This window comes from Staurois parvus, unplaced genomic scaffold (genome assembly GCF_062004578.1).
Source record: "Staurois parvus isolate SC_StPar_1 unplaced genomic scaffold, SC_StPar_1.0 ptg001079l, whole genome shotgun sequence".
Taxonomy (NCBI): domain Eukaryota; kingdom Metazoa; phylum Chordata; class Amphibia; order Anura; family Ranidae; genus Staurois; species Staurois parvus.
Window position 1 is genome coordinate 684,720 of NW_028318875.1, and position 24,214 is coordinate 708,933.

General features: G+C 53.0%; 1 pseudogene across 1 annotated transcript in view; it reads right to left on the minus strand.

Annotated features, from left to right (window-relative positions):
• Positions 1–24,214, minus strand: part of LOC149440498 (uncharacterized) — a 33,537-nt pseudogene that overhangs the window by 1,996 nt on the left and 7,327 nt on the right. The window contains exon 7 of the transcript XR_016307614.1: positions 22,195–22,203. The product of XR_016307614.1 is annotated as an uncharacterized LOC149440498 (transcript). The remainder of the gene's footprint in view (positions 1–22,194; positions 22,204–24,214) is intronic.

Below are 24,214 nucleotides of genomic sequence, written 5' to 3' on the forward strand. Positions count from 1 at the left end.
TCTTCAGAACAAAGCGTCCGTCTGTAAGAAAACAATTTTTAAATAAATATATCTTTCTAGCCTTACATTCCAGAGTCATATATGTCAGTCTGGCACTAAGAGGTTCCTCAGAGCTCCGGCATGGAATTGGGTGCAATCAGGGGCGGACTGACCATTTGGAAACTGCCCGAGGGCCCAGGGTCAGTAGGGGGCCCCATGAGATGCCCCTGGTACCTTTTTCATAGGCTTTTTTGAGTTTGGGCAAGGACACAGGGGCCCCATGATCCCCTATTGCCCGGGGGCCCCATGAGTTGTCAGTCTGCCCCTGCAACACACCCAAACTACACCGGGAAACAAGACTTCTACGCTGATGATGAGCGATAAGCTTAGTGTTCACTTTGAGCTTTAGTTATTTATATTGGGGCTAAGCCCCCCGATCCACAGGCCCCCCACAATCACCAGACCAGGGTAAGGCCCTTGTCCTTATTAACATGGGCTATTGGAACAAGGTGTTCTGCCTGGGGGAGGGCCCTGGCAAAGCACCCCCCCCTCCTCCTCCATGTTGACGGCATGTGACCTAGCATTGTTCAGCAGCAGGATGTGAGTGCACGCCCATCATCCACCTCCCCCCGGCCAGCTAGGTTGCATGCTTGGATTAAGGGTTTTCATTTTTGCTGTAAAGTGTGCTAAAGCAAAAAATTACATTTACAAAAAAAAAAAAAAAAAAAGATAAATTTTAACCCCTCGTCTACCGGGCACTTTTACCCCCTTCCTGCCCGGGCCACTAACTGGCAGCACTGACTGATAGCACTGACAGGGGCAAAGATTGGCAGCACTGCTGGGCACTGATGAGCAGCACTGTTGGGTACTGATGAGGAGTATTGTTGGGCACTGATGATTAGCACTGTTGGGCACTGATGGGCAACACTGATGGGCACTGATGGGCAACACTGTTGGGCAGCACAGTTGAGCACTGATGGGCAGTACTGATAGGCACTGATGAGCAGCACTGTTGGACACTGATGAGCAGCACTGTTGGGCACTGATGAGCAGCACTGATGGGCAGCACAGTTGAGCACTGATGGGCAGTACTGATAGGCACTGATGAGCAGCACTGTTGAGCACTGATGAGCAGCACTGATGGGCAGCACTGCTGGGCACTGATGAGCAGCACTGTTGGGTACTGATGAGGATTATTGTTGGGCACTGATGATTAGCACTGTTGGGCACTGATGGGCAACACTGATGGGCACTGATGAGCAGCACTGTTGGGCAGCACAGTTGAGCACTGATGGGCAGTACTGATAGGCACTGATGAGCAGCACTGTTGGACACTGATGAGCAGCACTGTTGGGCACTGATGAGCAGCACAGTTGAGCACTGATGGGCAGTACTGATAGGCACTGATGAGCAGCACTGTTGGGCACTGATCAGCAGCACTGTTGAGCACTGATGAGCAGCACTGTTGGGCACTGATGGGCAGCACTGTTGGGCACTGATGGGCAGCACTGTTGGGGCTGCCCATCAGTGCCCTGATGTCTCCTTTGACAGTTGCTGGTTATCAGCAGGACTTTCCTCACTCTGTGACAGCACAAGGAAAGTAGTGGCGATACCCAGCAAGTGTATTTATATGGTGATCAGCTGTGATTGGACACAACTAATCACGTGACAAAAGGCCACTCTGATTGGCCTTTTACAGTGCCATGTGATCAGATGTCTCCAAAGGATAAGCTATCACAGAGAGCACCAGCTGCGTGCCGCAGGGATGCACGTTCCGGGAGGATGTCATGCGACGCCCTCCCAGAACTGGATGAACACTTTGTAGCCATCATTCGGCTGTAGCGCGGTCAAGAAGTGGTTAAAGGCCTTGCCTATTACCCTAGAAAATGGCCATTGAACATCTGACAGAGTTGAATGCCATTGATATTAATGCTCTTCGGGGTCAGCATCACAACTTCTCGGAAGCATGACGAGCTCCCGCCAAACCCAACTCAGGGCAGTTCGGCTCATCGCTGTTGATAACATTGGAACTGTAAGAATGGAGATGGATCTTCCTCTGCCTCATTTCTTGGAGACATGACAACATACTGTCTACTACCATCAGATGTAAATTACAATATGAACTGTTTCTTCATTTAGTGTTTAATGTATGACTTACTTGTCTCCATATGTAGAGAAGGTTCCTCCGGTTTACTTTCCGTAATCATCTCCCCCTCCTCCATAGACTGCTGATCTCCACTCACCAACCTCTCTTCTTCTTCCTCTTTATCCTCAACTTTGATGTCTTTCAGATCTTCATCCTAAATTCCAGAGATGATAGAATATGACATCAGTAAGCACTGCTGCCAATTATAAGAGACTACATAGAAGAATGTCCTCTCATGGAATAATTTTTGCCCAGTCCCATCAACCCAATCATTCTCTCTATAGTTGTGATGTTTCCTGGGTGGAATCTCAGGAAGACAGAGGACAACCCTACTTCATAAACTGCTGATCTCCACTCACCGACGTCTCTTCTTCCTCTTTAACCACAACTTTGATGTCTTTCAGTTCTTCATCCTAAACCCCAAAGATGACAGAAGAAATTGTTTTATATATGAACAAGAGATAACAATAAAGAATGTCCTCTCAGAATTATTTTGATCTATCTACCTGATCATTCTCCGTATAGATATGATCTTCCTGCACGAAAACCCGGGAGTAGAAAAGACCTCTGCCCTCCATAGATTGCTGATCTTCACTCACCAACATCTCTTCTTCTTCCTTTTTATCCTCAACTTTGACGTCTTTCAGTTCTTCATCCTAAACCCCAAAGATGATAGAATACATTTGTATTTAGGATAAAGAGAGTACAAGGAAGAAGGACTACTTTTAATATTTTTTTTTTACTCAGCCCCATCTACCTGATCATTCTTTGTATAGTTGTGATGATCTTGGGTGGAACCTGAGGAATACAGAGGACCTCTCACCTCCATAGACTGATCTCCACTCACCAATGTCTCTTCTTCTTCTTTGACCTCAACTTTGATGTCTTTCAGTTCTTCATCCTAAACCCCAATGATGATACAACACATTTTTAAAAAGGAATAAAAGATCACAGAAGAATGTCCTCTCATGGCTTAGAATTAGAGATGAGCGAAGTATTCAAAAATTCGATTCGACTGATTCGGCGAATTCGTGGAAAAATTTCGATTCAAGTCGAATATATTCGCTGCGAATTTAACTTATAAAAGGGTGTTTCTAGGCTTCAGAGAGCCTTTATATTAGTGCAGAACACTGTACCTTTAATTTAAATGCCCTTGGAGTCTGCTGGGGAAGAGAAATAATACTGACAGTCAGTATGACATGCAGATGAGTGCCGTCGATCTTAGAATCACCGCACACTTCACTCATTTGGGCAGTCACGGGCCAAAACCAGAGTGTGGAGCCACAGTGTGGCGATGGAGACAGCAGCAATGGGAGGCCGTACAGGGACCCATGACACACTCTGGACCTGGCAGCAGCATGAGGAGGCGGTACAGGGGCCCATGACAGATTACGGGCCTGGCAGCAGCATGAGGAGTTGGTACGGGGGCCCATGGCAGATTACGGGCCTGGCAGCAGCAATGGGAGGCCGTACAGGGACCCATGACACACTCTGGACCTGGCAGCAGCATGAGGAGGCGGTACAGGGGCGCATGACAGATTACGAGCCTGGCAGCAGCAACTTGGACAGGAGGACGTTCAGCTTCTGCACCGTCGGGTGCGTGCTCGCAAACTGTTGTCTCTTGGAAACGGATTCCAAGAAAGACTGCTGACGGAATCCGTGAAGAGGAGTAGCAGGAGAAGGATCATCTGAACGAGCGGAATATGCCAACAAGCGACAACAGGGGCCCATGACAGATTACGGGCCTGGCAGCAGCATGAGGAGTCGGTACGGGGGCCCATGGCAGATTACGAGCCTGGCAGCAGCAATGGGAGGCCCGTAATCTGCCAGCACCTTATGACAAAAAATGGAACACACCAGCAGTGTGTGAGGAGACCTGAAAGTGGCAAATGGCAGAGTGTGGCGATGGAGACAGCAGCAATGGGAGGCCGTACAGGGACCCATGAGAGACTCTGGACCTGGCAGCAGCATGAGGAGGCGGTACAGGGGCCCATGGCAGATAAGGGGCCTGGCAGCAGCAATGGGAGGCCTGTAATCTGCCAGCACCCTATGACAAAAAATGGAACACACCAGCAGTGTGTGAGGAGACCTGAAAGTGGCACATGGCAGAGTGTGGCGATGGAGACAGCAGCAATGGGAGGCCGTACAGGGACCCATGAGACACTGTGGACCTGGCAGCAGCATGAGGAGGCGGTATAGGGGCCCATGGCAGATTAGGGGCCTGGCAGCAGCTATGGGAGGCCCGTAATCTGCCAGCACCCTATGACAAAAAATGGAACACACCAGCAGTGTGAGGAGACCTGAAAGTGGCACATGGCAGAGTGTGGCGATGGAGACAGCAGCAATGGGAGGCCGTACAGGGACCCATGAGAGACTGTGGACCTGGCAGCAGCATGAGGAGGCGGTACTGGGGCCCATGGCAGATTAGGGGCCTGGCAGCAGCAATGGGAGGCCCGTAATCTGCCAGCACCCTATGACAAAAAATGGAACACACCAGCAGTGTGTGAGGAGACCTGAAAGTGGCACATGGCAGAGTGTGGCGATGGAGACAGCAGCAATGGGAGGCGGTTCAGGGACCCATGAGACACTGTGGACCTGGCAGCAGCATGAGGAGGCGGTACAGGGGCCCATGGCAGATTAAGGCCTGGCAGCAGCAATGGGAGGCCCGAATGGCGACGCTGCATATGCTGACGCAACGCTGTAGTCCCAACATGGGCCCCCTGGCCACGCTTGACTTTCTGGCCACATAGTCGACATACGGCTACGTTTACTTCCTCGGGCGGCTTGACGAAAAATTGCCACACCGCCGAGTAGGAAACTTTGCCCCCGCTACTCCTCACTGGCTGACTGCTACTTCCTCCGTGCACACCGGCACCACTACTGGCCGTGGTGGTAGGCTGCAGTGGAGCTGGTGCTCTACTCCGTGGCCGTTTGCCTCCACTGACACTGCTGCGACCCTGCTGCCTCCTGGCAGCAGCAATGGGAGGCCGTACAGGGACCCATGACACACTCTGGACCTGGCAGCAGCATGAAGAGGCGGTACAGGGGCCCATGGCAGATTACGGGCCTGGCAGCAGCAATGGGAGGCCCGTAATCTGCCAGCACCCTATGACAAAAAATGGAACACACCAGCAGTGTGAGGAGACATGAAAGTGGCACATGGCAGAGTGTGGCGATGGAGACAGCAGCAATGGGAGGCCGTACAGGGACCCATGAGAGACTGTGGACCTGGCAGCAGCATGAGGAGGCGGTACTGGGGCCCATGGCAGATTACGGGCCTGGCAGCAGCAATGGGAGGCCCGTAATCTGCCAGCACCCTATGACAAAAAATGGAACACACCAGCAGTGTGTGAGGAGACCTGAAAGTGGCACATGGCAGAGTGTGGCGATGGAGACAGCAGCAATGGGAGGCCGTACAGGGACCCATGAGACACTGTGGACCTGGCAGCAGCATAAGGAGGCGGTACAGGGGCCCATGGCAGATTAGGGGCCTGGCAGCAGCTATGGGAGGCCCGTAATCTGCCAGCACCCTATGACAAAAAATGGAACACACCAGCAGTGTGTGAGGAGACCTGAAAGTGGCACATGGCAGAGTGTGGCGATGGAGACAGCAGCAATGGGAGGCGGTTCAGGGACCCATGAGACACTGTGGACCTGGCAGCAGCATGAGGAGGCGGTACAGGGGCCCATGGCAGATTAAGGCCTGGCAGCAGCAATGGGAGGCCCGAATGGCGACGCTGCATATGCTGACGCAACGCTGTAGTCCCAACATGGGCCCCCTGGCCACGCTTGACTTTCTGGCCACATAGTCGACATACGGCTACGTTTACTTCCTCGGGCGGCTTGACGAAAAATTGCCACACCGCCGAGTAGGAAACTTTGCCCCCGCTACTCCTCACTGGCTGACTGCTACTTCCTCCGTGCACACCGGCACCACTACTGGCCGTGGTGGTAGGCTGCAGTGGAGTTGGTGCTCTACTCCGTGGCCGTTTGCCTCCACTGACACTGCTGCGACCCTGCTGCCTCCTGGCAGCAGCAATGGGAGGCCGTACAGGGACCCATGACACACTCTGGACCTGGCAGCAGCATGAAGAGGCGGTACAGGGGCCCATGGCAGATTACGGGCCTGGCAGCAGCAATGGGAGGCCCGTAATCTGCCAGCACCCTATGACAAAAAATGGAACACACCAGCAGTGTGAGGAGACATGAAAGTGGCACATGGCAGAGTGTGGCGATGGAGACAGCAGCAATGGGAGGCCGTACAGGGACCCATGAGAGACTGTGGACCTGGCAGCAGCATGAGGAGGCGGTACTGGGGCCCATGGCAGATTACGGGCCTGGCAGCAGCAATGGGAGGCCCGTAATCTGCCAGCACCCTATGACAAAAAATGGAACACACCAGCAGTGTGTGAGGAGACCTGAAAGTGGCACATGGCAGAGTGTGGCGATGGAGACAGCAGCAATGGGAGGCCGTACAGGGACCCATGAGACACTGTGGACCTGGCAGCAGCATAAGGAGGCGGTACAGGGGCCCATGGCAGATTAGGGGCCTGGCAGCAGCTATGGGAGGCCCGTAATCTGCCAGCACCCTATGACAAAAAATGGAACACACCAGCAGTGTGAGGAGACCTGAAAGTGGCACGTGGCAGAGTGTGGCGATGGAGACAGCAGCAATGGGAGGCCGTACAGGGACCCATGAGAGACTGTGGACCTGGCAGCAGCATGAGGAGGCGGTACTGGGGCCCATGGCAGATTACAGGCCTGGCAGCAGCAATGGGAGGCCCGTAATCTGCCAGCACCCTATGACAAAAAATGGAACACACCAGCAGTGTGTGAGGAGACCTGAAAGTGGCACATGGCAGAGTGTGGCGATGGAGACAGCAGCAATGGGAGGCGGTTCAGGGACCCATGAGACACTGTGGACCTGGCAGCAGCATGAGGAGGCGGTACAGGGGCCCATGGCAGATTAAGGCCTGGCAGCAGCAATGGGAGGCCCGAATGGCGACGCTGCATATGCTGACGCAACGCTGTAGTCCCAACATGGGCCCCCTGGCCACGCTTGACTTTCTGGCCACATAGTCGACATACGGCTACGTTTACTTCCTCGGGCGGCTTGACGAAAAATTGCCACACCGCCGAGTAGGAAACTTTGCCCCCGCTACTCCTCACTGGCTGACTGCTACTTCCTCCGTGCACACCGGCACCACTACTGGCCGTGGTGGTAGGCTGCAGTGGAGCTGGTGCTCTATTCCGTGGCCGTTTGCCTCCACTGACACTGCTGCGACCCTGCTGCCTCCTGGCAGCAGCAATGGGAGGCCGTACAGGGACCCATGACACACTCTGGACCTGGCAGCAGCATGAAGAGGCGGTACAGGGGCCCATGGCAGATTACGGGCCTGGCAGCAGCAATGGGAGGCCCGTAATCTGCCAGCACCCTATGACAAAAAATGGAACACACCAGCAGTGTGAGGAGACATGAAAGTGGCACATGGCAGAGTGTGGCGATGGAGACAGCAGCAATGGGAGGCCGTACAGGGACCCATGAGAGACTCTGGACCTGGCAGCAGCATGAGGAGGCGGTACAGGGGCCCATGGCAGATTAGGGGCCTGGCAGCAGCTATGGGAGGCCCGTAATCTGCCAGCACCCTATGACAAAAAATGGAACACACCAGCAGTGTGTGAGGAGACCTGAAAGTGGCACATGGCAGAGTGTCGCGATGGAGACAGCAGCAATGGGAGGCCGTACAGGGACCCATGAGAGACTCTGGACCTGGCAGCAGCATGAGGAGGTGGTACAGGGGCCCATGGCAGATTACGGGCCTGGCAGCAGCAATGGGAGACCCGTAATCTGCCAGCACCCTATGACAAAAAATGTAACACACCAGCAGTGTGAGGAGACCTGAAAGTGGCACATGGCAGAGTGTGGCGATGGAGACAGCAGCAATGGGAGGCCGTACAGGGACCCATGAGAGACTCTGGACCTGGCAGCAGCATGAGGAGGTGGTACAGGGACCCATGACACACTCTGGACCTGGCAGCAGCATGAAGAGGCGGTACAGGGGCCCATGGCAGATTACGGGCCTGGCAGCAGCAATGGGAGGCCCGTAATCTGCCAGCACCCTATGACAAAAAATGGAACACACCAGCAGTGTGAGGAGACATGAAAGTGGCACATGGCAGAGTGTGGCGATGGAGACAGCAGCAATGGGAGGCCGTACAGGGACCCATGAGAGACTGTGGACCTGGCAGCAGCATGAGGAGGCGGTACTGGGGCCCATGGCAGATTACGGGCCTGGCAGCAGCAATGGGAGGCCCGTAATCTGCCAGCACCCTATGACAAAAAATGGAACACACCAGCAGTGTGTGAGGAGACCTGAAAGTGGCATATGGCAGAGTGTGGCGATGGAGACAGCAGCAATGGGAGGCCGTACAGGGACCCATGAGACACTGTGGACCTGGCAGCAGCATAAGGAGGCGGTACAGGGGCCCATGGCAGATTAGGGGCCTGGCAGCAGCTATGGGAGGCCCGTAATCTGCCAGCACCCTATGACAAAAAATGGAACACACCAGCAGTGTGTGAGGAGACCTGAAAGTGGCACATGGCAGAGTGTCGCGATGGAGACAGCAGCAATGGGAGGCCGTACAGGGACCCATGAGAGACTCTGGACCTGGCAGCAGCATGAGGAGGTGGTACAGGGGCCCATGGCAGATTACGGGCCTGGCAGCAGCAATGGGAGACCCGTAATCTGCCAGCACCCTATGACAAAAAATGTAACACACCAGCAGTGTGAGGAGACCTGAAAGTGGCACATGGCAGAGTGTGGCGATGGAGACAGCAGCAATGGGAGGCCGTACAGGGACCCATGAGAGACTCTGGACCTGGCAGCAGCATGAGGAGGTGGTATAGGGGCCCATGGCAGATTAGGGGCCTGGCAGCAGCTATGGGAGGCCCGTAATCTGCCAGCACCCTATGACAAAAAATGGAACACACCAGCAGTGTGAGGAGACCTGAAAGTGGCACATGGCATGAGACACTGTGGACCTGGCAGCAGCATGAGGAGGCGGTACAGGGGCCCATGGCAGATTAGGGGCCTGGCAGCAGCTATGGGAGGCCCGTAATCTGCCAGCACCCTATGACAAAAAATGGAACACACCAGCAGTGTGAGGAGACCTGAAAGTGGCACATGGCAGAGTGTGGCGATGGAGACAGCAGCAATGGGAGGCCGTACAGGGACCCATGAGACACTCTGGACCTGGCAGCAGCATGAGGAGGCGGTATAGGGGCCCATGGCAGATTAGGGGCCTGGCAGCAGCTATGGGAGGCCCGTAATCTGCCAGCACCCTATGACAAAAAATGGAACACACCAGCAGTGTGAGGAGACCTGAAAGTGGCACATGGCAGAGTGTGGCGATGGAGACAGCAGCAATGGGAGGCCGTACAGGGACCCATGAGACACTGTGGACCTGGCAGCAGCATGAGGAGGCGGTACTGGGGCCCATGGCAGATTAGGGGCCTGGCAGCAGCAATGGGAGGCCCGTAATCTGCCAGCACCCTATGACAAAAAATGGAACACACCAGCAGTGTGTGAGGAGACCTGAAAGTGGCACATGGCAGAGTGTGGCGATGGAGACAGCAGCAATGGGAGGCGGTTCAGGGACCCATGAGACACTGTGGACCTGGCAGCAGCATGAGGAGGCGGTACAGGGGCCCATGGCAGATTAAGGCCTGGCAGCAGCAATGGGAGGCCCGAATGGCGACGCTGCATATGCTGACGCAACGCTGTAGTCCCAACATGGGCCCCCTGGCCACGCTTGACTTTCTGGCCACATAGTCGACATACGGCTACGTTTACTTCCTCGGGCAGCTTGACGAAAAATTGCCACACCGCCGAGTAGGAAACTTTGCCCCCGCTACTCCTCACTGGCTGACTGCTACTTCCTCCGTGCACACCGGCACCACTACTGGCCGTGGTGGTAGGCTGCAGTGGAGCTGGTGCTCTATTCCGTGGCCGTTTGCCTCCACTGACACTGCTGCGACCCTGCTGCCTCCTGGCAGCAGCAATGGGAGGCCGTACAGGGACCCATGACACACTCTGGACCTGGCAGCAGCATGAAGAGGCGGTACAGGGGCCCATGGCAGATTACGGGCCTGGCAGCAGCAATGGGAGGCCCGTAATCTGCCAGCACCCTATGACAAAAAATGGAACACACCAGCAGTGTGAGGAGACATGAAAGTGGCACATGGCAGAGTGTGGCGATGGAGACAGCAGCAATGGGAGGCCGTACAGGGACCCATGAGAGACTCTGGACCTGGCAGCAGCATGAGGAGGCGGTACAGGGGCCCATGGCAGATTAGGGGCCTGGCAGCAGCTATGGGAGGCCCGTAATCTGCCAGCACCCTATGACAAAAAATGGAACACACCAGCAGTGTGTGAGGAGACCTGAAAATGGCACATGGCAGAGTGTCGCGATGGAGACAGCAGCAATGGGAGGCCGTACAGGGACCCATGAGAGACTCTGGACCTGGCAGCAGCATGAGGAGGTGGTACAGGGGCCCATGGCAGATTACGGGCCTGGCAGCAGCAATGGGAGACCCGTAATCTGCCAGCACCCTATGACAAAAAATGTAACACACCAGCAGTGTGAGGAGACCTGAAAGTGGCACATGGCAGAGTGTGGCGATGGAGACAGCAGCAATGGGAGGCCGTACAGGGACCCATGAGAGACTCTGGACCTGGCAGCAGCATGAGAAGGTGGTATAGGGGCCCATGGCAGATTAGGGGCCTGGCAGCAGCTATGGGAGGCCCGTAATCTGCCAGCACCCTATGACAAAAAATGGAACACACCAGCAGTGTGAGGAGACCTGAAAGTGGCACATGGCATGAGACACTGTGGACCTGGCAGCAGCATGAGGAGGCGGTACAGGGGCCCATGGCAGATTAGGGGCCTGGCAGCAGCTATGGGAGGCCCGTAATCTGCCAGCACCCTATGACAAAAAATGGAACACACCAGCAGTGTGAGGAGACCTGAAAGTGGCACATGGCAGAGTGTGGCGATGGAGACAGCAGCAATGGGAGGCCGTACAGGGACCCATGAGAGACTCTGGACCTGGCAGCAGCATGAGGAGGCGGTATAGGGGCCCATGGCAGATTAGGGGCCTGGCAGCAGCTATGGGAGGCCCGTAATCTGCCAGCACCCTATGACAAAAAATGGAACACACCAGCAGTGTGAGGAGACCTGAAAGTGGCACATGGCAGAGTGTGGCGATGGAGACAGCAGCAATGGGAGGCCGTACAGGGACCCATGAGACACTGTGGACCTGGCAGCAGCATGAGGAGGCGGTACTGGGGCCCATGGCAGATTACGGGCCTGGCAGCAGCAATGGGAGGCCCGTAATCTGCCAGCACCCTATGACAAAAAATGGAACACACCAGCAGTGTGTGAGGAGACCTGAAAGTGGCACATGGCAGAGTGTGGCGATGGAGACAGCAGCAATGGGAGGCGGTTCAGGGACCCATGAGACACTGTGGACCTGGCAGCAGCATGAGGAGGCGGTACAGGGGCCCATGGCAGATTAAGGCCTGGCAGCAGCAATGGGAGGCCCGAATGGCGACGCTGCATACGCTGACGCAACGCTGTAGTCCCAACATGGGCCCCCTGGCCACGCTTGACTTTCTGGCCACATAGTCGACATACGGCTACGTTTACTTCCTCGGGCGGCTTGACGAAAAATTGCCACACCGCCGAGTAGGAAACTTTGCCCCCGCTACTCCTCACTGGCTGACTGCTACTTCCTCCGTGCACACCGGCACCACTACTGGCCGTGGTGGTAGGCTGCAGTGGAGCTGGTGCTCTATTCCGTGGCCGTTTGCCTCCACTGACACTGCTGCGACCCTGCTGCCTCCTGGCAGCAGCAATGGAAGGCCGTACAGGGACCCATGACACACTCTGGACCTGGCAGCAGCATGAAGAGGCGGTACAGGGGCCCATGGCAGATTACGGGCCTGGCAGCAGCAATGGGAGGCCCGTAATCTGCCAGCACCCTATGACAAAAAATGGAACACACCAGCAGTGTGAGGAGACATGAAAGTGGCACATGGCAGAGTGTGGCGATGGAGACAGCAGCAATGGGAGGCCGTACAGGGACCCATGAGAGACTCTGGACCTGGCAGCAGCATGAGGAGGTGGTACAGGGGCCCATGGCAGATTACGGGCCTGGCAGCAGCAATGGGAGACCCGTAATCTGCCAGCACCCTATGACAAAAAATGTAACACACCAGCAGTGTGAGGAGACCTGAAAGTGGCACATGGCAGAGTGTGGCGATGGAGACAGCAGCAATGGGAGGCCGTACAGGGACCCATGAGAGACTCTGGACCTGGCAGCAGCATGAGGAGGTGGTATAGGGGCCCATGGCAGATTAGGGGCCTGGCAGCAGCTATGGGAGGCCCGTAATCTGCCAGCACCCTATGACAAAAAATGGAACACACCAGCAGTGTGAGGAGACCTGAAAGTGGCACATGGCATGAGACACTGTGGACCTGGCAGCAGCATGAGGAGGCGGTACAGGGGCCCATGGCAGATCAGGGGCCTGGCAGCAGCTATGGGAGGCCCGTAATCTGCCAGCACCCTATGACAAAAAATGTAACACACCAGCAGTGTGAGGATACCTGAAAGTGGCACATGGCAGAGTGTCGCGATGGAGACAGCAGCAATGGGAGGCCGTACAGGGACCCATGAGAGACTCTGGACCTGGCAGCAGCATGAGGAGGCGGTACAGGGGCCCATGGCAGATTAGGGGCCTGGCAGCAGCTATGGGAGGCCCGTAATCTGCCAGCACCCTATGACAAAAAATTGAACACACCAGCAGTGTGAGGAGACCTGAAAGTGGCACATGGCAGGGGCATGATTCATGGCGGATTTAGTCAGTTGTGTCAGGAACTGGTGGTTTGAAATCCAGACTAATCCACGCCTGATTCATTTTCACAAACGTGAGTCTCTCCACACTTTGGGTGGACAGTCGTGTCCTCCGCGGAGTTACAATACCTCCTGCCGCACTAAACACGCGCTCCGATGCCACGCTACTGGCCGGGCATGACAGCCTTTCAAGGGCAAATTCAGCTAGTTGGGGCCAAAGGTCAAGTTTCGTTGCCCAGTAGTCAAGGGGATTGTCTACCTCGGTTGGCAGGGTGCTGTCCAAGTAGGCCCAAGCCTGTTGTTTGAGGTCCTGCTCCAGGTCCACCTGATGCTGCTGCTGCTGCGGCTGGTTAGTAGTTTCCTCACTGCGCTGGTGAAGAAAGCTACTCATCATCGACTGCAGACTGAGGCAGCCGCTGCTGGTGGAGCTGCCACTGCTCCTACCACCCCACCCCTCCTTTGCTGCCATGGCAGCGGAACGCGAGCGCACAGGGCCCACAGTGTCTGAGGATGGACGTTGGCGCACAAAGGCAGAGACCAACTGACTACATAGGTGGTTTTTATAGTACGTTATTTTGGCCTCCCTCTCAGCAGGTGTGAAAAAGGCCACCATTTTTGAACGGTAGCGAGGGTCCAACAAGGTGGACAGCCAAAAGTCATCCCTCTGTCTGATGGTTATTATTCGGCTGTCGCTACGCAAGCAACCAAGCATGCTATGGGCCATTTGTGCCAAGGAATGCGAGGGACTCCCTGACTCCATCTCCACAGCATACTGCCACGGTGCGTCTGGGTCCTCTGTCTCCTCCTCCTCTACCAGATGCTCCTGCTCCTCCACTCCTGTCCGCTGAGTGGAAAAACCACCCATTTCACTCAATAATTCCTGAGCACAAATGTCCTCCTCTACCTCCTCCTCTTCTTCCTGTCCTGCCCCCACAGGGGTCATGTGGCGTTGAGATCTGTGCGCCATGTCTACCGCACCCTGACCAGCCATTGTTAACAGCATTTGTTCCAGGACGTGCAACAGAGGAATGATGTCGTTCATCCCATAGTCCTGCCGACTCACGAATAGCGTGGCCTCCTCAAAGGGCCTGAGCAAGCGGCAGGTGTCACGCATGAGCTGCCAATGGCTGACATCGAAGTTACACAGGGGAGTACCTTTATCCGCTTGTAACATCATGAAATCGGTGATGGCCTTTCGCTGTTCGTAAAGGCGGTCTACCATGTGTAGGGTTGAATTCCACCTTGTTGCAACGTCGCAGATCAGGCGATGCTGTGGAATTCCGTTCTGCCGCTGCAGCTCAAGGAGGGTGTGCTTTGCGGTGTAGGAATGGCTGAAATGCATGCAAGGTTTACGTGACATTTTAAGGATGTCTTGCAGTGGGATGGTGGATTTTAGGAACCGCTTGACAACCAGATTGAACACGTGAGCCATGCATGGCGCATGGCACAACCTTCCTTGACGCAGAGCAGACACCATGTTCTTTCCATTGCCGGTCAACATGGTTCCGATTTTCAGTTTGCGCGGAGACAGCCATCTGTCGATTTCTCTGTTCATTACACTGAGAAGTTCCTCCCCTGTGTGACTACGTTCGCCTGGACCTGGCAGCAGCATGAGGAGGCGGTATAGGGGCCCATGGCAGATTAGGGGCCTGGCAGCAGCTATGGGAGGCCCGTAATCTGCCAGCACCCTATGACAAAAAATGGAACACACCAGCAGTGTGAGGAGACCTGAAAGTGGCACATGGCATGAGACACTGTGGACCTGGCAGCAGCATGAGGAGGCGGTACAGGGGCCCATGGCAGATTAGGGGCCTGGCAGCAGCTATGGGAGGCCCGTAATCTGCCAGCACCCTATGACAAAAAATGGAACACACCAGCAGTGTGAGGAGACCTGAAAGTGGCACATGGCAGAGTGTGGCGATGGAGACAGCAGCAATGGGAGGCCGTACAGGGACCCATGAGACACTCTGGACCTGGCAGCAGCATGAGGAGGCGGTATAGGGGCCCATGGCAGATTAGGGGCCTGGCAGCAGCTATGGGAGGCCCGTAATCTGCCAGCACCCTATGACAAAAAATGGAACACACCAGCAGTGTGAGGAGACCTGAAAGTGGCACATGGCAGAGTGTGGCGATGGAGACAGCAGCAATGGGAGGCCGTACAGGGACCCATGAGACACTGTGGACCTGGCAGCAGCATGAGGAGGCGGTACAGGGGCCCATGGCAGATTAGGGGCCTGGCAGCAGCAATGGGAGGCCCGTAATCTGCCAGCACCCTATGACAAAAAATGGAACACACCAGCAGTGTGTGAGGAGACCTGAAAGTGGCACATGGCAGAGTGTGGCGATGGAGACAGCAGCAATGGGAGGCCGTACAGGGACCCATGAGAGACTCTGGACTTCGCAGCAGCATGAGGAGGCGGTATAGGGGCCCATGGCAGATTAGGGGCCTGGCAGCAGCTATGGGAGGCCCGTAATCTGCCAGCACCCTATGACAAAAAATTGAACACACCAGCAGTGTGAGGAGACCTGAAAGTGGCACATGGCAGGGGCATGATTCATGGCGGATTTAGTCAGTTGTGTCAGGAACTGGTGGTTTGAAATCCAGACTAATCCACGCCTGATTCATTTTCACAAACGTGAGTCTCTCCACACTTTGGGTGGACAGTCGTGTCCTCCGCGGTGTTACAATACCTCCTGCCGCACTAAACACGCGCTCCGATGCCACGCTACTGGCCGGGCATGACAGCCTTTCAAGGGCAAATTCAGCTAGTTGGGGCCAAAGGTCAAGTTTCGTTGCCCAGTAGTCAAGGGGATTGTCTACCTCGGTTGGCAGGGTGCTGTCCAAGTAGGCCCAAGCCTGTTGTTTGAGGTCCTGCTCCAGGTCCACCTGATGCTGCTGCTGCTGCGGCTGGTTAGTAGTTTCCTCACTGCGCTGGTGAAGAAAGCTACTCATCATCGACTGCAGACTGAGGCAGCCGCTGCTGGTGGAGCTGCCACTGCTCCTACCACCCCACCCCTCCTTTGCTGCCATGGCAGCGGAACGCGAGCGCACAGGGCCCACAGTGTCTGAGGATGGACGTTGGCGCACAAAGGCAGAGACCAACTGACTACATAGGTGGTTTTTATAGTACGTTATTTTGGCCTCCCTCTCAGCAGGTGTGAAAAAGGCCACCATTTTTGAACGGTAGCGAGGGTCCAACAAGGTGGACAGCCAAAAGTCATCCCTCTGTCTGATGGTTATTATTCGGCTGTCGCTACGCAAGCAACCAAGCATGCTATGGGCCATTTGTGCCAAGGAATGCGAGGGACTCCCTGACTCCATCTCCACAGCATACTGCCACGGTGCGTCTGGGTCCTCTGTCTCCTCCTCCTCTACCAGATGCTCCTGCTCCTCCACTCCTGTCCGCTGAGTGGAAAAACCACCCATTTCACTCAATAATTCCTGAGCACAAATGTCCTCCTCTACCTCCTCCTCTTCTTCCTGTCCTGCCCCCACAGGGGTCATGTGGCGTTGAGATCTGTGCGCCATGTCTACCGCACCCTGACCAGCCATTGTTAACAGCATTTGTTCCAGGACGTGCAACAGAGGAATGATGTCGTTCATCCCATAGTCCTGCCGACTCACGAATAGCGTGGCCTCCTCAAAGGGCCTGAGCAAGCGGCAGGTGTCACGCATGAGCTGCCAATGGCTGACATCGAAGTTACACAGGGGAGTACCTTTATCCGCTTGTAACATCATGAAATCGGTGATGGCCTTTCGCTGTTCGTAAAGGCGGTCTACCATGTGTAGGGTTGAATTCCACCTTGTTGCAACGTCGCAGATCAGGCGATGCTGTGGAATTCCGTTCTGCCGCTGCAGCTCAAGGAGGGTGTGCTTTGCGGTGTAGGAATGGCTGAAATGCATGCAAGGTTTACGTGACATTTTAAGGATGTCTTGCAGTGGGATGGTGGATTTTAGGAACCGCTTGACAACCAGATTGAACACGTGAGCCATGCATGGCGCATGGCACAACCTTCCTTGACGCAGAGCAGACACCATGTTCTTTCCATTGCCGGTCAACATGGTTCCGATTTTCAGTTTGCGCGGAGACAGCCATCTGTCGATTTCTCTGTTCATTACACTGAGAAGTTCCTCCCCTGTGTGACTACGTTCGCCTGGACCTGGCAGCAGCATGAGGAGGCGGTATAGGGGCCCATGGCAGATTAGGGGCCTGGCAGCAGCTATGGGAGGCCCGTAATCTGCCAGCACCCTATGACAAAAAATGGAACACACCAGCAGTGTGAGGAGACCTGAAAGTGGCACATGGCATGAGACACTGTGGACCTGGCAGCAGCATGAGGAGGCGGTACAGGGGCCCATGGCAGATTAGGGGCCTGGCAGCAGCTATGGGAGGCCCGTAATCTGCCAGCACCCTATGACAAAAAATGGAACACACCAGCAGTGTGAGGAGACCTGAAAGTGGCACATGGCAGAGTGTGGCGATGGAGACAGCAGCAATGGGAGGCCGTACAGGGACCCATGAGACACTCTGGACCTGGCAGCAGCATGAGGAGGCGGTATAGGGGCCCATGGCAGATTAGGGGCCTGGCAGCAGCTATGGGAGGCCCATAATCTGCCAGCACCCTATGACAAAAAATGGAACACACCAGCAGTGTGAGGAGACCTGAAAGTGGCACATGGCAGAGTGTGGCGATGGAGACAGCAGCAATGGGAGGCCGTACAGGGACCCATGAGACACTGTGGACCTGGCAGCAGCATGAGGAGGCGGTACTGGGGCCCATGGCAGATTAGGGGCCTGGCAGCAGCAATGGGAGGCCCGTAATCTGCCAGCACCCTATGACAAAAAATGGAACACACCAGCAGTGTGTGAGGAGACCTGAAAGTGGCACATGGCAGAGTGTGGCGATGGAGACAGCAGCAATGGGAGGCCGTACAGGGACCCATGAGAGACTCTGGACTTCGCAGCAGCATGAGGAGGCGGTATAGGGGCCCATGGCAGATTAGGGGCCTGGCAGCAGCTATGGGAGGCCCGTAATCTGCCAGCACCCTATGACAAAAAATTGAACACACCAGCAGTGTGAGGAGACCTGAAAGTGGCACATGGCATGAGACACTGTGGACCTGGCAGCAGCATGAGGAGGCGGTACAGGGGCCCATGGCAGATTAGGGGCCTGGCAGCAGCTATGGGAGGCCCGTAATCTGCCAGCACCCTATGACAAAAAATGGAACACACCAGCAGTGTGTGAGGAGACCTGAAAGTGGCACATGGCAGAGTGTGGCGATGGAGACAACCCACCGACTGTTTTGCTCGCTGCCAAGCTGCCACCCTCTTCTCCTGATGATGCGGAAGCAATAGCCTGATGACGACGAGGCTGCCAAGTGCGATCAGCCTCATCATCATCAATTAGGGTCTCCGCCTCACTACTAGCCCCCTCGGCTGCATGTGGGTCAGGAGACAGACCTGTCTCTAGACCGGCTACCGAGCCACTCTCCTCGCCACTACTTCTTCGCCTGGCTGCTGAAGAGGCGGATGTCTCCCCCCGTTCCTGACCGCCCTCTGTTAGCTCTTCCTCACTGTACTGGATGACACCGGGAGCACTGGCCTCTGGCTGCTAATATTGCTGCCTCGACCCCTTCCTCTGCTGCCACGTCTGCTCGCTCCTAAAACATTGCCTCCTCTGCCACTCCTCTGCATGTTGTCTGACATACTCTTTAATTCAACGATTCTGTGTCCCTGAGTAACAATTCTGTGTCTGTCCCTGAGTAACAATTCTGTGTCCCTGAGTAACGTTTCTGTGGCCCTAAGTAACAGTTCTGTGGCCCTCAGTAACAATTCTGTGTCCCTCAGTAACAATTCTGTGTCCCTCAGTAACAATTCTGTGCCTGTCCCTGAGTAACAATTCTGTGTCCCTGAGTAACAATTCTGTGTCCCTGAGTAACAATTCTGTGTCCCTCAGTAACAATTCTGTGTCCCTCAGTAACAATTCTGTGTCCCTCAGTAACAATTCTGTGTCCCTGAGTAACAATTCTGTGTCTGTCCCTGAGTAAGAATTCTGTGTCTGTCCCTGAGTAACAATTCTGTGTCCCTAAGTAACGTTTCTGTTGCCCTAAGTAACGTTTCTGTGGCCCTGAGTAACGTTTCTGTGGCCCTAAGTAACGATTCTGTGGCCCTCAGTAACAATTCTGTGTCCCTCAGTAACAATTCTGTGTCCCTGAGTAACAATTCTGTGTCTGTCCCTGAGTAAGAATTCTGTGTCTGTTCCTGATTAACAATTCTGTGTCCCTGAGTAACGTTTCTGTGGCCCTAAGTAACAGTTCTGTGTCCCTCAGTAACAATTCTGTGTCCCTCAGTAACAATTCTGTGTCCCTCAGTAACAATTCTGTGTCCCTCAGTAACAATTCTGTGTCTGTCCCTCAGTAACAATTCTGTGTCTGTCCCTGAGTAACAATTCTGTGTCCCTGAGTAACGTTTCTGTGGCCCTAAGTAACAGTTCTGTGGCCCTCAGTAACAATTCTGTGTCCCTCAGTAACAATTCTGTGTCTGTCCCTGAGTAACAATTCTGTGTCTGTCCCTGAGTAACAATTCTGTGTCCCTCAGTAACAATTCTGTGTCCCTCAGTAACAATTCTGTGTCCCTCAGTAACAATTCTGTGTCCCTGAGTAACAATTCTGTGTCTGTCCCTGAGTAACAATTCTGTGTCTGTCCCTGAGTAACAATTTTGTGTCCCTAAGTAACATTTCTGTTGCCCTAAGTAACGTTTCTGTGGCCCTAAGTAATGATTCTGTGGCCCTCAGTAACAATTCTGTGTCCCTCAGTAACAATTCTGTGTCCCTGAGTAACAATTCTGTGTCCCTGAGTAACAATTCTGTTTCTGTCCCTGAGTAAGAATTCTGTGTCTGTCCCTGATTAACAATTCTGTGTCCCTGAGTAACGTTTCTGTGGCCCTAAGTAACAGTTCTGTGGCCCTCAGTAACAATTCTGTGTCCCTCAGTAACAATTCTGTGTCCCTCAGTAACAATTCTGTGTCTGTCCCTGAGTAACAATTCTGTGTCTGTCCCTGAGTAACAATTCTGTGTCCCTGAGTAACGTTTCTGTGGCCCTAAGTAACAGTTATGTGGCCCTCAGTAACAATTCTGTGTCCCTCAGTAACAATTCTGTGTCTGTCCCTGAGTAACAATTCTGTGTCTGTCCCTGAGTAACAATTCTGTGTCCCTCAGTAACAATTCTGTGTCCCTCAGTAACAATTCTGTGTCCCTCAGTAACAATTCTGTGTCCCTGAGTAACAATTCTGTGTCTGTCCCTGAGTAAGAATTCTGTGTCTGTCCCTGAGTAACAATTCTGTGGCCCTAAGTAATGTTTCTGTGGCCCTAAGTAACGTTTCTGTGGCCCTAAGTAACGTTTCTGTGGCCCTAAGTAACGGTTCTGTGTCCCTCAGTAACAATTCTGTATCCCTCAGTAACAATTCTGTGTCTGTCCCTAAGTAACAATTCTGTGGCCCTAAGTAAAGTTTCTGTGGCCCTGAGTAACGATTCTGTGGTCCTAAGTAACGATTCTGTGGCCCTAAGTAACGTTTCTGTAGCCCTAAGTAACGTTTCTGTGGCCCTAAGTAACGTTTCTGTGGCCCTAAGTAACGGTTCTGTGGCCCTCAGTAACAATTCTGTGGCCTTCAGTAACAATTCTGTGTCTGTCCCTAAGTAACAATTCTGTGGCCCTAAGTAACGTTTCTGTGGCCCTAAGTAACGTTTCTGTGGCCCTAAGTAACGATTCTGTGGCCCTAAGTAACGTTTCTGTGGCCCTAAGTAACGTTTCTGTGGCCCTCAGTAACAAATCTGTGTCCCTCAGTAACAATTCTGTGTCTGTCCCTAAGTAACGTTTCTGTGGCCCTAAGTAACGGTTCTGTGGCCCTAAGTAACGGTTCTGTGGCCCTCAGTAACAATTCTGTGTCCCTCAATAACAATTCTGTGTCTGTCCCTAAGTAACAATTCTGTTGCCCTAAGTAACGTTTCTGTGGCCCTAAGTAACGATTCTGTGGCCCTAAGTAACGTTTCTGTGGCCCTAAGTAACGTTCCTGTGGCCCTCAGTAACAAATCTGTGTCCCTCAGTAACAATTCTGTGTCTGTCCCTAAGTAACAATTCTGTGGCCCTAAGTAACGTTTCTGTGGCCCTAAGTAAGGATTCTGTGGCCCTAAGTAACGTTTCTGTGGCCCTCAGTAACAAATCTGTATCCCTCAGTAACAATTCTGTGTCTGTCCCTGAGAAACAATTCTGTGTCCCTAAGTAACGTTTCTGTGGCCCTAACGATTCTGTGGCCCTAAGTAACGTTTCTGTGGCCCTAAGTAACGTTTCTGTGGCCCTAAGTAACGTTTCTGTGGCCCTCAGTAACAAATCTGTGTCCCTCAGTAACAATTCTGTGTCTGTCCCTAAGTAACAATTCTGTGGCCCTAAGTAACGTTTCTGTGGCCCTAAGTAACGTTTCTGTGGCCCTAAGTAACGTTTCTGTGGCCCTAAGTAACTATTCTGTGGCCCTCAGTAACAAATCTGTGTCCCTCAGTAACAATTCTGTGTCTGTCCCTAAGTAACAATTCTGTGGCCCTAAGTAACGTTTCTGTGGCCCTCAGTAACAATTCTGTATCCCTCAGTAACAATTCTGTCTGTCCCTGAGTAACAATTCTGTGTCCCTAAGTAACGTTTCTGTGGCCCTAACGATTCTGTGGCCCTAAGTAAACGTTTCTGTGGCCCTATGTAACGTTTCTATGGCCCTAAGTAACGATTCTGTGGCCCTAACGTTTCTGTGTCCCTAAGTAACGTTTCTCTGTCCCTAACTCTCTCCCTGCATACAGCCAGGTCTGCCTCTGTTGAATGACTGGAGGCAAATGGAGAATTCTAAAATGGCCGCCATTTATAGCTCGACCATTACACAGTGCTGGCTGGCTGGCTGCTGATTGGCTAATGCGATCACATGTCATGAATGAATGCATTATGGGTCAGCGCGCCTTGTCTGTGCGCCTTCCCAGACATCCCCGCTCCGTCGCCGCACATGTCGCCACCATTTTAGGAAAAATTTCGATTCGCGCATCCGAAGTCTGCTTATTTTCGGATTCGACGCGAATCGAAATTTTCCTAATATTCGAAACGAATTCCACTTCGCCTACTTCGATTCGCTCATCTCTACTTAGAATACATTATTAGGTCTACATCCTCATCTACCTGATGATGGTGAGGGATGGTATGACCTTCCTGTGTGGAATCCTGGGAATACAGAGGACAGGGACATTTCTCTGGTGAGTTCCCATGACTGGATCCATCTACCTGATGATGGTGAGCGATGGTGTAATTGTCCTGTGTGGAATAGCAGGAATACAGAGGACGGGAACATCTCTCTGGTGGGTTCCCATTACTGGATCCATCTACCTGATGATGGTGAGGGATGGTGTGACCTTCCTGTGTGGAATCCCGGGAATACAGTGGACACACACACTGACTAAATCCATTGTTTCTATGTGTTTATCAGATGATGGGGGATCTAGGTGGAGCCTCCGTACTGCTCTCTCCTTTCCAATAAAGTCTCCTCTTACCCAGTGATGTGAGGGGCGGCTGATTGTCCATCATGACGTCCTTGTAGAGATCCTTGTGTCCTTCTAAATACTCCCACTCCTCCATGGAGAAATAGACATTGACATCCTGACACCTTATAAGAACCTGACACACGCAATGATACAGTCACCATCTAGACACATCCCTTGTCTGTTCCTGGAGAATGTCCCAGAATTCCTGGCACCGCTCACCTCTCCTGTCAGTACAACCTCGAACATGGACAGTTGGATAAATGGTTCTATATTTAGGACGTATCCGGTCTATAAACCAGAGGCTCTGGATGGACGGTTGGATAAATGGTTCTATATTTAGGACGTATCCGGTCTATAAACCAGAGGCTCTGGATGGACGGTTGGATAAATGGTTCTATATTTAGGACGTATCCGGTCTAGAAACCAGAGGCTCTGGATGGACGGTTGGATAAATGGTTCTATATTTAGGACGTATCCGGTCTAGAAACCAGAGGCTCTGGATGGACGGTTGGATAAATGGTTCTATATTTAGGACGTATCCGGTCTACAAACCAGAGGCTCTGGGTGGACGGTTGGATAAATGGTTCTATATTTAGGACGTATCCGGTCTAAAACCAGAGGATCTGGGTGGACGGTTGGATAAATGGTTCTATATTTAGGAAGTATCCGGTCTATAAACCAGAGGCTCTGGATGGACGGTTGGATAAATGGTTCTATATTTAGGAGGTATCTGGTCTATAAACCAGAGGCTCTGGATGGACGGTTGGATAAATGGCTCTATATTTAGGATGTATCCGGTCTATAAACCAGAGGCTATGGATGGACAGTTGGATAAATGGTTCTGTATTTAGGACGTATCCGGTCTATAATCCAGAGGCTCTGGATGGACGGTTGGATAAATGGTTCTATATTTAGGATGTATCCGGTCTATAAACCATAGGAGGCATCACAGTGACAATGGAGGAAGAGGGCAGATAAGACGGTGAGGAAGAGGACGAGCATGGTGATGGAGGACAAGGACGGACATGACAGGGGGTTACTGGGTGTAAATAGAGAATGAGATCTCATTACCTGCTCTGCTGCCAGTTCCAGCAATGTCTCCTCTACTTACTCCCAACTCACCTCTCACCTGGAACCTCTTATTTATACCTGACATCACTTCCTGTCTGAGCGGTTCACGCACAATAAGTGGTATCGCCTTCTTGTGGTGATTTTAATAACGGCATCCTACGTTACGTGTTGATGTTCCACCCTCTGTCCTGTAGCGTGTTCTCTGGTTATATTTCATACATTATGACGCACATTATAATTCACCTAAAACTAAATCAATAATAAATAAATTGTGTCTGTGTTTTTACGCCTCCTGCAGGCTTTTGATGCGTTTTGGCTCAAGAGTAATTTTTTTTCATTTTTCACACACGCATTAAAATCTTCATTTTTGGCTAGAAATATACTCAACCCATCAGAAGTTTATATGTTTTATGAAAATCAAGGCCCCGTACAAGTAGATGGCAGGTGAAGGTTGTTATGCTGTACGTTATTTGCCCAACTGTTTCTGAAATCTATAATTTCAGAAAAAGAATAAACTGAAAGGAAATTAAGCGCA